The sequence below is a fragment of the Lagopus leucura genome, unplaced genomic scaffold (assembly GCF_019238085.1).
Source record: "Lagopus leucura isolate 7727_CA_CO unplaced genomic scaffold, USGS_WTPT01 Super-Scaffold_100055, whole genome shotgun sequence".
Lineage (NCBI taxonomy): Eukaryota > Metazoa > Chordata > Aves > Galliformes > Phasianidae > Lagopus > Lagopus leucura.
In genome coordinates, this window is record NW_024962301.1 from 1,243,309 (window position 1) to 1,257,616 (window position 14,308).

At 54.8% G+C, this 14,308-nt stretch overlaps 1 protein-coding gene across 1 annotated transcript in view; it reads right to left on the reverse strand.

The window, feature by feature from the left end:
- NOS1 (nitric oxide synthase 1) overlaps positions 1 to 14,038 on the reverse strand; it is a 57,158-nt gene extending 43,120 nt beyond the window's left edge. The window contains exon 1 of the mRNA XM_042886209.1: positions 13,922 to 14,038. The gene's annotated coding sequence lies outside the window, so the exon portion shown is untranslated. The remainder of the gene's footprint in view (positions 1 to 13,921) is intronic.
- Positions 14,039 to 14,308: the final 270 nt, after the last annotated feature.

Here is a 14,308-nt window from a genome sequence, read left to right on the forward strand (position 1 = left end):
CCCCCCCCAGTCCCGGGGGCGCCAAGGGGGGACCCAGTGGATGAAGTTTGCGGCGGATCCCCCCGGGGTAAGAAGGAGCACGGAGGGGACATACCTACGGCCGCGGGGTTCCCGCACCGCAAAGTTTCCCGGAGAAGCAGTGTGGGTTTGGGGGTATTTCCCCCCCCACACACACCGTCCCACCACCTACCGTGCGGCGGAGCTGCGCCGTCCCCGTCCTCGTCCGTGCCCGGAGCATCGCTTCGCTCCCGGCAGCTGCGGAGGGACGAGCGCGGTGCTGTGCGGGGAGGGAGCGCTCCTCGCTGCGCCCCTTTATCCCAGCATCACCGAAACGAATCCGCTTTGACGTCCAACCCGGGTTTTTATGGGTGTGGAGCGAGCCGGTGCAGCCCTCATTAAGAGACACTCCGCTCTCCAAATCATACATCTTTTATATAACCTCATTTCCAGCCTGGCTTCCCCCCCTCCCCTCCCCTTAATGATGAGAATCACCCCCTCCTCAGCTCCCTTATCAATTAAAGAGCCGAGAGACCCCCTCCTTCCCCCCTCCCCCCCCCGGCCCCCGCTTGTTGCTGGAAAGCCCCACTCCTTGCCCTGCAGCCCTCCACAGCATACCCCAGGGCAGGGGGGCTCAGCCAGCTCAGCCCCCCCCACCCAGCCCCACATCCCCAGAGAGCCACAGCCCTCTCCCTGCGCCATGCTGCTGTAGGGGGCAATGAGACAATGGGGTTCCCTTTTTCCCTGATAGCAAGCAGCCTCCCTCCAATCTCGTCCATGCACCCCTGAGCCCAGGGCAGGTGGCACCAGTGTCCCCCACTGCCCCCACTGAAGAGCTGGGCACTGTGCAGGGGCTGCACATGGGGGAGAGTGCAGGCAAGGGGCTCCTCCTCTCTACACTTCCCCTTCCGACCTGCCCCTGCCCCCAAAAAGGCCCAGTACAGACCCAGGCTTGACATCAGTCTCCAGGCTTTGCAATTGTGCTCATTCCCATGGCAACAACAAACACATAATTATAGATATATAATATTATATAAACCCCACCGGGAGCTCGGGCAGGAGCTCACCTGCATGCAGCCCCCTCCCAGAGCACAGGGGCAGCTCCCCTGGAGCAGAGAAACACATCTGCAGCCCAGCACACGGCCACGGCTGCCCGGTGCTCAGGATGCTCATGGATAAACCATGGCACAGCGGGTGACTAAATGACAAAACTTCCCTCAGGGAGGGCAAAGCAAGCAGCCCTGATCCTCCCTGCTGAACGGGGACTCTCACAGAGCTGGCAAACAGGGGAGGATGGCAGCAGCACTTTTGGGGCTGCACCCCCCCTGCTCCTCTCTCTACTCATACATCAAGCTGTAACGCACTGTCTGGGGCTAATGAAAACATAATTATGCCTATTTAGATGCAGGAGGACTAATTTAATAGCAAGCTTCTAAATGACATCTGCTGTGCTCCATCAGGCAGGGAAGCCTGCCCCACAGAGGGGTGTGCTGCACGGGGTGGGGGCATGCAGGCAAAGAAAGGCTTCGTGACGTGGTCACGGGCCAAAAGTCGTCACCTTCAGCCTGGGCAGCCCAAGAACTTCTTCCCTTGATTCATGATGTAAGATCCATCTCCTACTCTGCTGGAGAGGAAAAAAAAAATCAGGGATCAGAGTAATGGGTGCTGGGCTCCAGACAGAGGGGCTCCCAGCAGCCAGCTCGGGTTGTCCTGCCCACCTACCCCACTAACAACCACACAAGACCCACTAGGAAGAAAGCAAGCTGTGCTCTATGTGTCACTAGGATAACCATCATCCTCCTCCTCCCAGGACGCTGCCCTGCGTAACACTCAGCAGAGCAGTGCTCACTTCTGTGCTGGCTGAGGCTTTGCCCACGAAGCCCACAGCACAGTGCAGGCATCAGAAGGAGCTGGTGGCCTCTGCACATCCTGCACCAGGGGACTCAGCCTCCAGCTGTGTCATAGCAGCCACCCCCAGATGCTGGGGTTGGAAAAGGTATCAATGTGACAACCAACATTTGCACCTTTCCTCCTCCAGCAAAGAACACTCAGGGCAGGGTTTCTCCATGGGGATTACACTCCTGTAACCCTGTCCCATCCAGCCCAGGGAGCCCAGAGCCATGGGGAAGACATGTGCACAAGTCACCCCACGCCCCAGCCATGTACTGAATGCAAACAGCACTATGAGCAAGAGATCACCCAGCTCAGCTTGTGGTGGGGGACAGCACCTGCCCCTGCCCCTTCCCCTTCCCACGCTCCCCCTTGCCACGAAAGCAGCTCAGTGCCATTTGCCTCCAGCCATATGCTCACAGTGTTATGGGAGACAAATATAAACACAGCGCTTCGCTCGCCCCTTCTCCCCCCATCCGGGGCTCACTGCCCTCCCCTCAGCTTCACCCACCTCCATTGGGAGCTGCAGGGGTCGGGGGGGTTCCCAACAGTGGGGGGATGTGCTCAGAGATCCCCTGCAGCCAGCAGTGCAGATCCCACACACACACACACACACACACACACACACACACAGCAGTCACCCAGCTGCTATTTCCATGCAGCCCGAAATGCGTCCAAGGGATTACTGCGACGGGAATAAAGAAAGAGCTGAATGTATTTATACCCAAAGCTTAAGGAGCCAATGGCACCGCGCACACACAGACACACACAGCCGCCATCTGATGGGGGTCTGGCAGTGATTTGGGACAAATCCCAGGATTTCTATCTCTGCTCCACTTCAGAGCGGGTGCGGATGCTGGAGCTGCCTATGGGTGGCAGTGAGCCCGCACTGCTGGCTGGCACCGCAGGGCTGAGGGCCTGGGAGTCCCCGGCTTGGTGACAGTTAGGATACATTTGGGGCAAAAATAAAACGACTTGGAAATGGCATCAAAAAGTCAAACCCTACAGCCTCACATCACTGTGGGTCATGGGGATGGATTGAGTCTTTCAGAGTGCATCACACCACCTCCAATGGCATAAAGTAGGTTATAAGGAACTCTCACACACACACTCACTCACAAATCTAATAAAGAGATATTAGTTGGAGAGTATTTGGCTTCTGGCATTAAACTAACTCCAGCTTCATACAGACACCAAAGAAATGAAATTATGGCAGCTCACAAACAAGAAATTCCAGGGGGATGAATTAATGTTTCATCACTGTTACAGGGCAGAGCTGTACCTGTCTGTCTTCCCTTTCTGTGTTTCTTTCTCCTTACTTCAAAACATGATGCTCTGCCTCCACGAGTCGCGCACCGCGTCCCTCCCGCGCCAGCCCCACACCTCCCCATCAAAACCCAAATTGTTTTCATCCTCCATTTAAGGACATGCTGGAGGTCTTACAAACACACCAAAGCCCAAGGACGCCTCGTAAATCCGGGCTCTAATTTGAACAGATGAAAAACCTCGCTTGCTCCGCATGCGGAGCGGCTGGAGTGACTCCTGGGTTATTCAGATGCAAACGCTTTCAAACACAAATATCTGAGGCAGCTGGAAATGGAGGGAAGGTGCTCAGCAGCACAGAGCTGCACTGAAACCATAGAACCAGTGAGATGTGCATCATAGAACCATAGGATGGGTTGGAAGAGACCTCAGATACCATCCAAAAATAAGCAGAATGGAGATCATTAAGGCTGGCAAAAGGCAGCCCATCCCCTGTGCTGTACAGCAGCTGGGTCCCTGCTGCATGCCCACTCCTCTCCAGGAGGATCTGACCCCCAAATGTTGCTATTTAATCTTTGAGTCAATTAACAGGATAATCATCAAAGTCACTTTGTGCCGACCCTTAGCAGTCTAGGTGGAGATTCCTCCCTGTGCAGCAGCACAGCAGAGGGCTGCAGGTCCACAGCTCTTTCTCTAAGACCCAAATCTCTAATCTCAGAGTTATCGGTGTGGGACCTCGGGGTGGGTGGGACAGAGGCAGGAAGGGGCACTGCGTCAGCGCGGCGCTGGGTAAACAGGCGCGGGGCAGCACGGAAGGGCTGCAGCAGGCTGACAGGGCTGATAAGCCCAATCTGCAGAGCATTCACAGCACGAGGAACACAAAGCCAGCCCGAAACTGAGCCACAGCTGCTGCCGAGTTCTTCATTCCCAAAAAAAGACCCTGCTAGCAGAAAACAAGCTGCAAAGAAAGCGACAGAAATATTCCGCTACCCATTGGTGAAGCCCCTCGTGTGCTACTGGGGGTGGGTGAAGAGGGGCTGCCGTACCCTCCAGACCCATGGAAATAAAGCAACACGTGCTGGGCATTCATTGAGGCTGAGTGAGCTGCGAACCCCACCATCCCTGACCCTAAAAGCAGCAGTAGGGCAGCCCCACGCACATAGCCCAGAGGCTCAGCAATGGTGAGCAGGGCTGGTGATGGTGAGGAAGGCTCATCCCAGCCCCAGCCTGCTGCTTCAGCACATGTAGGTAGCAGCACGCGCCAGGACACACTTTGCATCGCTCACAGTGTCCTCCAGACAAAGCCATGCAACAGCAGAGGAGCTGCCCCATCCCAAATGCACGTGCCAGCAGGGAGAGAAGCAACAACAGGAGGCACAGAGCTGTGCATTTCCCCCCTTTCATTTTTTCCCCACAGCCAGAAAAACCCACGAAAGTGGCACTCGGCCTTCCCAGCGAGCAGTGAGAAGTTTGTGCAGAAGCACTGCCAGGAATTTGGGTTTATTTCTGGAATGACTTTCATGGGATGTTGAAAAGCTGCTGTAATTTGGAGGTATTAAGCAGCTTCTCCCAGTTCAACCAAGATGGAATCAAATGCTGAAAGGAGCCAACTGCATGGGGAACAGCACCATCATGACATTTCACCTCCAATTCAGACAATTCATTCCCCTTGCCACCAAAATCTTTCTTCAAGAGCAGGAAAAGGAGGAAACGGAGCCAACTGAACCCAGCCCAGATCCCAGCAGCCCCCCCCACAAGCTGCCATGCTGACACAAGGCCCCAGCTGTAGCATTTGGCACACTGGGCTCACCACCTCCATGGAATTGAAAGCAACTTAGAGCTTTTTGGTGCTTTTTGGATCCCCCAGCAATCCACTCACCTGCAGCCACCGGATCCCAGCAACTCTGCCTGCTGCTTCCAAAGCCAACTTTGGTAATTAGAGGAACACAGAACAGCCCTGGTGTCACTTGTAGGTGGGCATTGAGGTGATCTCACAACGCTAGCAGGACCTCCCAGATTAGAAATGTTCCTACACTACCTTCTCCCAAGTTGACCAGCACCCTGTAGGTTCCAGCCCTAACAGAGGATGCTCATTTAGGCCACCTGAGAGCCATTGCAATGGTGTGTGCAGGTGACACACACCAAAACCTCATTGCTTTGATGTCTCAACCCTCCCATTCAATTTGGTCAAAAGGATGCAGCTGTGCTAGGCTGGGGGTGCAAGAGCACAGCTGGATGAATCACAGAATCCTGGAATCAGTAAGGTGGGAAATGACCTCTGAGATCCCCAGACCAACCCCAGCACCCAGCCCCACCATGCCAATGCCCACAGCCCTCAGTGCCACATCTCCATGCTCCTTCACCACCTCCAGGGATGGTGGCCCCAGCACTCCCTGGACAGCTGTGCCATGAACCCCATTAACTTACGAAAGTGGACTGAAGGAATGCCTGGAAAGAGCACGAGCCCCTGCAGCCTGAGGTCTGAGGAAGGCTTTATGGGCAAAAACACTAAAAAGGCTGAAATCAGGAAAAATAGCCCAACAGTGAGCACTCCTTGGTCCTGTGAAGCACTGCCCTACAAAATGCCAGAAAACAAACACCCATCTCCCAACTCTTCTCTTACCAATGGGGAAATGGAGGCATGCGAAGGGCGGGGGCCAATGTACACCATATAAAAGTGGAGAAAAAGGCTCAGAGAGCTGTCTCCTTCTTCAGCTGCCCATGGGTGGGGGCTGGGGGACACTCTGTACAGGGCAGGCTGCAGATGGTGCCTCCCGTCTCACCTACATGGCCAGAGAGCCTGGCCCTGTGCTTGGCAGGCAAAGAGCTGCTGTTCTCATTTAGAAATACAAGACTGCCCTATTCTCTAAGAGAAAGATCAGGAAGAAAGGGGAAAATAATAACAATAAAAACAACCACTGAGTGAACTCGGGATCAGGGAAGACAGAAATGAGTGGTAGCACTGCCCCTGGCTCTGCAGCTCCCAGCAGGAGCCCCAGACCCCACGGAGCCCGACTGCTCTCCCCTTGTAGCCATGAGGCAGAACAAAACCCACTTGGGACACTTCTTCTTGCCATTCAGCTCCTCCACAAAGAACCCTCTGTTTTCCCAGAGCATGTTTTCTCCTCGCATGCCCCCGTCCTTCCAGCCCTCTGCTGCCTCACACACAGCCTCTGGGCCTCTCTGAAATTCGGAGCGATATCACAACTTCGGATGGGATTTGCTTGCTCTCCAGGTTCTGTCAACACCCTGCAGCCCAGGAGCACAGGGCAGCCTGCAGCCCATGTCTGCAACAAGCAGATGCATCTGAGAGCTCTGCGCATCCCCAGTGCAACCGAGACTTGACACAGCCTTGGACAGGCTTCCCCCTCCCCAATACTTTTTTGCCTTTTTATTTTTTTCCCCCAACCTCTTATTCCCAGTGGCCGAGAACATTTAGTCTGGCCGGGAAAAGGAAATCTCATTACAGAATTACGGTTCATTTAGCAGGTCCCGCTGGAAGCCCTGCAATAACCACTGCCTTCCTAACAGGATTAGCCGGTGTCTGAACCTCCCGACCACGCTGCCTGCGGCTCTGCTCCCGCAGCATCTCCCGGACCCCAGAAAACCCCAACTGTTAGTGGGACAAAGGGAAAAGATGGGGAGGGTGGGGGGCATCCCCACTGTGCTTCGCTGCCTTGGCTTCTCCCATCTTGCTGGCTCTGCACTCAAGGGTGTTGTTGAAAGTGTCCACGAAGTGTCCAAGGGCATCAAGCTCATAAACACCCACAGGACAGTGGATTGATGTGTGCCCTGCTACAGCGTCAGCCAGGACTCACTGTACCCACAGGTTTTCTTCCCACCAGCAGCAGCTTCCATGACACAGAGGCAATGCTGAGACACAGGGTGGGATGTTGGGGTCCTCCTGGCATCGGTTCTGGAGCCTACATGGAGGGTTGGGCTGCCAACGTGCTGTCTGGGAGCATTCTTACTGGGATCAGCTCTCTGTCTTTAAGAGGTTTAGGAATGAGTAATTTTAGAGGTGAAGATGAAGGAGGAAACCAATTTACATGGTGCCACCAGAACAGCCATGAATTTGCCTTCAGTGACACTGAAATCTCATTGTTTCTCCCACCACTGCCCCCAACAAGTGGTGAAAGGGCAGTAAATTAACGCAGCACCACTTACCGAGATACCTCTATGCTTTCAGGGGGCTGAGCATCCAACTGTCACACCAACCAGCTCCCACTGCTTCAATCTAACACCGCTTTGCACAGAGAGAAACAGCCAGTCCCTATAGAAAGCCACAGCAAGTGGGGAGGGCAACACAGATTGAAGGAGAGCAGAGAACACTGCTTCGTGCAATAGTTACACCCATGAGACAGTTCAGTCCTCCCACAGCACTGAAAGAGCTTTTATGGGGTTAAATGAACTCTTGTTTTCCTTTAGACAAAGTAATTCTCTGCGACGTGCTTCCAGCAACACCTTGTTCCATTGCACACCCACTGTGGGCAGCTTCTCCCATGCTGCGCACCGCAGGCACCCATCCCACAGCCCAGCCCTGCTCTGACACCTCCCTGCCAGGGGTGGGAGCCTGGAGACCCCCTCACCCCACCAGGCAGCCCAGCACTCCCACCTGCCGTGCTCCAGGGGTGGCCGTGATCCCTCATTACTGCGGAGATGAAAGGCCACGCAGAGCATCGCAGCCCCGTCCCCGCGGCTCCCACGCTGCTCCAGCTCCACCAAGAGCTGCCATCATTAGCAGGGATCTGTCTGCGGGCAGAGGGCTGCTAACGAAGCTGTGTGGGCAGAGTGAAGTGCCGGGAGTCGGAGATGTGGGGACGCTACGGGGAAGGCGTGGGGACATCGCTGGTCCTGCATTAATGCCAGGGACACAGCAGGGCACGAGGAGGAGGGAGGGGTGGTGCAGAGCAGGGGAAGTTTTGCTCACACACAAACACGGTGTAATTCAGTTTGCAGAAGCGCACCAAAGCCAAGAACTGAGCAAGAGGCTGAAAGGGCAGAAGCGTTTCTGCGGCTAATGAGCATGCATGATGAGTGCCGCTGGCGAGTGCTGGAGGGAGGATGGAGCCCCACTCTTGGCCTTGCAGAAGCCTCATGTAACTGGGATCATGATCCTGGGGAGAGCACAGTGGTTCTTGTTCACCTCTTGGTGCCCCAGCCTACATCTGTCTGTCTGTCTGTCCTGCAGAGCATGGGCAGTCACCCCGTGCCATGCAGCAGGGCTGCAGCAAGGATGCTTCTGATCCCTCCATCCAGAGATCACTTTAATCCTCCCACCTTCAGAGAGTTTTTCCCCACTGTGTCTGCTGGAACAGAAGTGCGAGCGTTCTGCCCTCCTTGGGTTCTTCTGCAGGGAACAGGTTGCCCAGGGAGTGGTGTGGTCACCAACTCTGGAGATGTTCAAGGAATGTGGAGATGTGGCCCTGGGGACATGGGCAGTGGGCACGGTGGGGGTGGGTTGGGATTTGGTTTGGGGATCTTAGGCATCTTTCCCAACCTTAATGATCCCATGATTCTGTGAGCCCCGAGCACCGTTGCTCTCCCTGCATGGCTCTTGTCACTGCACATGGCACAGACATGCTGCTCATCAAGCTGTGGCTCTGTGAAACAGGCAGTGATCCAACCTGACCTTCCCACACAGCCTTGTAGTACATCCCAGAGCACAGGCCTGGCAGAGGAGGTGACACAGGGCTCAATACAGGACACCTGGCTAGCTGCAAGTCTCAGAGATGCAATTAGAGGCCGCAGGAGGATGTATTACACACTCCATGCATTTATCCCTATGCCATAACAGCTGTTTCTGTCATGTAAGTGACCTTTCCAGCTTTGTTTTTTCATGATATCGTTTGGAGATACATTAGAAACTGTCCGTAAGGGAAGTGCCGGAAGCCAGACAGACTCTGTGTGCATGCCAGAGGAGGAACAGTTACATACATACACCCCACATGTTTGTGTGAGCGTGGGTATTGGGGGAGCCCTGGATTTGGTTTTGATCAGAGCCAACAGCCTGAACAGCTGGACAGAGCAAACCATTGGCCATGTCTTCCTAGACGGTGACAGATGGACTCTACCAGCAGCCTTGCTCCGTGACTGTGGGCAAAACAGATCACTCTCCTTTCTTATAGGTGCAGTGATTCTCCTCAGTGAATTGACCAAGGATGGGGAATATCAGTCATCCCTTCCCCTCCTTTCCCACCTCTAGAGTCTGCTCTTTGCTGAAGAGCCATGGAGAAGAAACAAACGATGCTTAGCCCTGGATTGCTCTGTGGGCAGAAGCCAACTGCTTCTCTCATGCCCTCTGACACGTGTCACAAGCCAACAGGCCCATGTGCTGTTTGAAAAAGGGGCGAGAAGGATCCCCAAGGTTCTGCCTTCCTCCCTACCCCTTAGGTGGCACCTGGCTGTTCCATGCTTCTCCCAATCCATCCGCAGTTTGCCCACCCTACTTCTCTTTCTCTTGCTTCTTGTTTGTTTGTTTTGCCATCCAAGCATTATTGGTAGCAGCAGGGTCTGGCAGCCCAAACTTCCCCAGGGAAGAAGTTCTGGCATCCAGCAGCCAAGTGGAAAGTTGGTCCAAGCCTGTCTCATCTCACTTTTGACATATCACGGCTGTCCATTTCCCTTCCCAAGGAAATCTGATTTGTTCCAAAGTTTATAGTTTCAGTGACCTAATCCCAGCATAGTTGTTCCTGTTTCCCTTTAATTTACTGCCTCAGCTTGTATTAATTGATGTATTGCAGAGGGCTTGAGCCAAGCTAATTGTTTTAGAAGAAGAAAAAAGAAGAAAGGAAGGAAGATGTGAGGTCCCTTAGCGGATTACTGAGGTATTTGAGTGGGCAAACAGCAGCCACCAGAAAACAGTAATAGCTCCAAACAGCATCAACAGACCGGAGGGGTGGGCGCCCTCCAGATGTCATGCAACCCCAAATCCCTGCCCCAGGGTGAGCTGTGGGAGCAGAGCATGTAGAAGGAGGGGGGCTGCGATGCACTGCCTTGCTGGGCTGCCTCCATCCCTGGGTGGTGGGGTCACTGTCCCTGGGGGTGTTCAAGGAACGTGGAGATGTGGCACTGAGGGAGGTGATCAGTGTGGGGGGATGATCTTAGTGGTCTTTTCCAACCTTAATGATTCTATGATTCTATGCACTTGCCTGGGGAGGTGATGGAAAACCCTGCTGGTGGCTGTTCCTGCTCACGATGAACAAGAGCAATAGAGAAGTGCCTGTAGGGATTTCCCAGGTGTAAATCACAGCCAGCAGCCCTGACTGCCTCCAGAGTGAGGAGGTTGGCTCTGTGGGCAAGGGGAGAGTGGTTCCACTGTGCCACTGCCACTTGACAGCCTCTCATAGCACTCTTGTGGTCCAAGTGGTGAAATAAAGAACAAATACACAGACAAATCGGAGCAGAGCTTGTAGAAGGAGGCACTGTAAGCAGGCACAGTGCTCTGTAAGAACACTTTCAGATGATCCCAGATTAGAGGGACTGTTGGTGTGCCAATGGTCACGGCTCTGCCTGGAGGGATGGTGAAAGGCAAACATCACCTCCTGTCCTGGGTGGGGTAACCCTGGTGACTGGATGGGTCTGAAAGGCTGGAAAACAGCTTTGGAGGAAAGGGCATGGTGGTGCCACTGAACTAGAGGATGTGGTTTAGAACAGCTAATCCATGAGCTTTCACTTGGCCAAGATCAACGCTTCCTGCGCTGAACAACCATTGCAAAGCCAGCAGGACAATGGAAGGGATTGCTCCCTGTATTTGCCACCTGCAGTAGGAAATGGTGCCCTGGGAACACCGCTGAGCAGAGGCTTGGAGCATCTGTACACAGAATCTGCCTAAAGGAGGGGAGGGAAGAGGAGGAAAGGTTCCACCAGCTCCAGCTGACGAGACTACAGCTGTATTAGATGATGTTACAGGTCCTTTCCAACCTTAACAACTTCATGATTCCATGATCACAGCATTTCTGGCACCTGACGCACAGCGTGATGCTCCAGGGCTGGTCACACAGCACGAAGGGGAGCGCAGCCCTTCTCAGCTCTTCACAACCAAGATTCCATGGGAAAAAGCCAGGCCAGAATCAAAACCCCAGTGCTGAGAGGCTCAGCCCTCCCTGGGGGGAGCATTTTGGGGATGGGGATACAGCAAGGGCACAAAGAGCAAGATGGGGATACTCTGTCCAGTCCATAGGGATCTGCAATCCCTATGAACCCAACACCATCCTATCAAAAGTTTCCCAGAGCACAGAGGTGCTCCTTGCTGTTCTTCAGACCAGCTCACGTTCCTGCCCTGCCCATAAATCAGCCTGGCTCCATCACGCAGCTCTCACTGCGAGGTTGATTTATTTGGGAACAACACAGGGAGTTTCCAGATTAACAGTAATTGCTCTTCCAAATTACTTAATAGTTCAGATTGCAGCTCTCTCTTTGGAAGTCATCTCAGACAGTTCAATAAAACAACAACAACAACAAAACTATCATCAAAGAGACAACTGCAAATTGATAAAGTCTTTGAGACCGGGCTAATATCACTGCTGGTAATTTTATTCAGCTCAAAATGGAGGGATACGCACTCGGCTCAGTGAGGAGGACACCGCCTGCTACCAAGGTGCTCAATTTTCCCTTTCAGAGACACTCTTGTTGCTCAGAAGGAGCCACAGGAACAGCCCTGCTGGCTGCAGTGCTGCAGACAAACAGCTCCAGCCTTCTTGGAGAGAAAGATACAAATAAAAATGTAATAATAACAATAATAATGGGCTGAAGGGCTGTGCTCTCTGTGGCCTTTGCAGGTGCTCCTGCCCAGGACTGGTGTGGGCGCGGGAGCTGGCGGTCACTGCGCTCCTGCAGGGCTGAAATTGTCACCCAGGAGGGGAGGGGAGGACTTGTTTCATTTTGGCCACTTCCCAGTTTCCCAGCCCTCCGGGGGCAGGATGTGCAATGTGGCTCACAGGGGAGGGCCGAGGAGGGAGGGGGGAGCGGGAGGGAAATGGGATGCTTGGGGCAGCCCTAAGTCACCAAGGAGTAAGTGCATGGGTGCAGAGGGAGCCCTGGGTGCTGGGGTGATGCCAACCAGAGCAAACTGGTTTCCAGCATCAGTGGGCTTTGCTGTATTTTGAGGCAAGCCCATGCTCGGTGGTGCAGCCTAAAATGCAAAACCTCAGTGGGGTGACTCCATTCCCACTCACCCACATCCCATTTCCCTCAGAACACCCCAGGGGATCACATCTCCCAGCAGCCCGTTGAGATGCGGGCCATGGGGTTAGGAGGAGCCCGGCAGTGAGAGGGTTACACAGCCACTGCCCCGTGCCAGGAGCTGTGGGGGCTCGGAGTGAGCCCAGCCGATGGCTGCCATCTGCTCCTGGCACCTCAGGCTGTGCCGGAGAGCAGGGAAGGGAGAAAACAAAACCCTGGAAGTGGGCTCAGGCAGGAAGTGCTCCACTCTGGCCAACACACCAAAGCCCTGTAGGGCGTTTGAATGGCTGCAAAATGCTGCTCCGTCCATCCCCATCACTCCCAAGGATGGGAGTGCTGAGCTTCTGGTGCTCCACACCAGTGTTGTTTCTCCAGGAGGAACACAATCCCAAGGGATGTCTCCAAGCTCATCCTCCTGGGGACGCAGAGAAGCTCATGGGAATACTGCTCTGAAGGGCATCCTCCTACGGGGCTCAGGCTTTGCTGTTCCCCAGCAACACACAGCCCTGTCCCCATCGCTCGCTGCTCCGGGAGGGCATCCAAGGGAGCTGCCTTCATAGCAGCCACTTACAGCCAGAACCGGGCAGCACCGCGCGCACCGCCAGGCAGCCCTGAGCCAGCAAGCGCCGGGGGAAAGCGGCCAAACCCAGCCCCACATCCCAGCCCCCCTGGGGGTTCAGAAAGAAGTCCCATTCATCATCCAGCCTGTGTTTGTTTTCTGCACTCTGCTAAGCTCAAACAAGCAAAACAGATTAGCCGGTCTCATTTGTTTCCTTCTTAATTACACCTCTTTGGTGCTGATGTAATATTTCAAGATTTGGGTTGCTAAGGATGAAAATCCACCTTCCCCCTCCTACACCCACCTTGGCTTTTCATTCCCATCATGAAAAAGCCCAGATGTTGGTTTGATTTTTGTTTTTTGTTTTTTTTTGGTGGGGTATTTTTTTCCCCACAAAAACCTGCAATTATTGAGGAATTCAGAAACTCTGAATTCAGAAGCTGCCGGAGAGCGTTCAGGTTGTCAGAAACAGATGGGCTGGGGCTGCAACTTTTCATCACTCTATCCAGCCCCCCCAGAATGGAGGGCTGCATCTGCAGCACACGCGGCCCCAGATAACTTCAGCTGTGTCCCCCCCCCGCAGCAGTGCTTTGCCATCAATAGGACTTCCCAGAAAGTGGAGCAGCTGCGTGCCGAGGGCTGTGGGATGAGCTCCTCGTCCGGGGAAGGAGAGAACTCTTTGTGCTGTCATCCCCACCTGCAAGTCCCCCATGGAGCTTCCCAGGGTGGGTGTTAGGGCTAAAGGGCCTGAATCAGAGCCACGAGAGAGTGGGAGGTGGGAAGCAACCCCAGCGCAGTGCAGCCCAGGCTGTGGGGCAGGCAGGGACATGGAGATCAGGACATTTGCCACTCCTGCGTGCCCACGTAGTCCCCCAGCAGCATCTGAGCCGCAGCACAGATAGAACACCATGGAGACAAGGGGGACACCCCACTGCACAGCCCCCCCCCCCCCCCCCCACGCCACCACACTCCACCTCCAACCCACCCACATGCAGGATCCCATCCCCAGCACCAACGCAAGGCACGCACCGACTCCCAGCTCCGGCTCCATCTGGGTGCCATGCGGATGGCGGTGCTCAGCTCGGCGATCCGCGCTGGCTGGCGGAAGAGCTGCAGGAGGGCTGGCAGGGCTGTGCCGAGCCGGCTGTGCAGCTTTCCCACGGTGGCATTCAGGACACCCCACTGCGTCCCCTCCCTGTGCCCGGCGCTGTGCATCCCTCCCAGGGCTCCACACCGCCCTGTGGATGTGGGGTCCATGGGGTTGGGAGCGGGGGGCATTTCGGATGGTTTGGGTCCAGCAAACACCTGCAGCACACTGCAACCTGGGGGCCCCGCAGCACTCGGGTTATTCAGTAACTTCTCCCTCCCCAGCTGCAGCGAGCGCTGCTCTTTCCCAGTCATGTGAGCTGTGGTATT